The sequence below is a fragment of the Microtus ochrogaster genome, linkage group LG10 (assembly GCF_000317375.1).
Source record: "Microtus ochrogaster isolate Prairie Vole_2 linkage group LG10, MicOch1.0, whole genome shotgun sequence".
Lineage (NCBI taxonomy): Eukaryota > Metazoa > Chordata > Mammalia > Rodentia > Cricetidae > Microtus > Microtus ochrogaster.
In genome coordinates this window covers 7,696,737-7,697,621 of record NC_022035.1, presented here as the reverse complement: position 1 = coordinate 7,697,621, position 885 = coordinate 7,696,737, and the positions used below count along the sequence as shown (strand labels likewise).

At 42.1% G+C, this 885-nt stretch overlaps 1 protein-coding gene across 1 annotated transcript in view; it reads left to right on the top strand.

Annotated features, from left to right (window-relative positions):
- Window positions 1-885, top strand: part of Thsd7a (thrombospondin type 1 domain containing 7A) — a 402,496-nt gene that overhangs the window by 350,203 nt on the left and 51,408 nt on the right. The gene's annotated exons all lie outside the window — the stretch shown is intronic.

The following is an 885-nucleotide window of genomic DNA, read 5'->3' as shown; positions in this document are numbered from 1 at the left end:
GCTATGTTCAGAGAGTCCAGTTTTATCCCAGGCTTTTCCAGACCCAGGCCAGCTGGTCTTGGTGAGTTCCCAGTAGAACATCCCCATTGTCTCAGAGTGTGGGTGCACCCCTCACGGTCCTGAGTTCCTTGCTCGTGCTCTCTCTCCTTCTGCTCCTGATTTGGACCTTGAGATTTCAGTCCTGTGCTCCAATGTGGGTCTAGTGATCCTAGAGAAGCTAAATAAGGAGAACCCAAAGAAAAACATATAGGCATCCTCCTGAATACTAACCTTCAGCAAGTGATGAAAGGAGACAGAGACAGAGACCCAAATTTAGTTTTAAATTCAGAGTTAATATTTCTGTGATATGATAACCTTGAGATCAGAAGTCATTCAGGGCTTTGATACTTCCTATTAGTCACTCAGGAGACACCCCAGTACATGCTCATTGTTGAGGACAATCGTGCTTTCTATGCTAATATAGCTGTAAGATAAGTACATAAGCACGTTCCTCCACCTCAGTTTCCTAAGAAATGGGTCTTCACTGAGACATTTGTATAGAGAAATTTAAGATTGTTTAATTTCCTAAACAATACTGGAGACACATGATATGCTTCTAGCACTGTGGCAAATATTCCATGGTCAACACAAATGAGATTCATTTTCAAGAGTTTTTGGTAAAATTAATTTCTAAAACAAACCCACATGCAAAATTGATTAATATCATTCTTATTTTTTGTTTTTGTTTTTTATTTATTTATTAAAGATTTCTGCCTCCTCCCCGCCACCGCCTCCCATTTCCCTCCCTCTTCCCCAATCAAGTCCCCCTCCCTCATCAGCTCGAAGAGCAATCAGGGTTCCCTGACATGTGGGAAGTCCAAGGACCACCCACCTCCATCCAGGTCT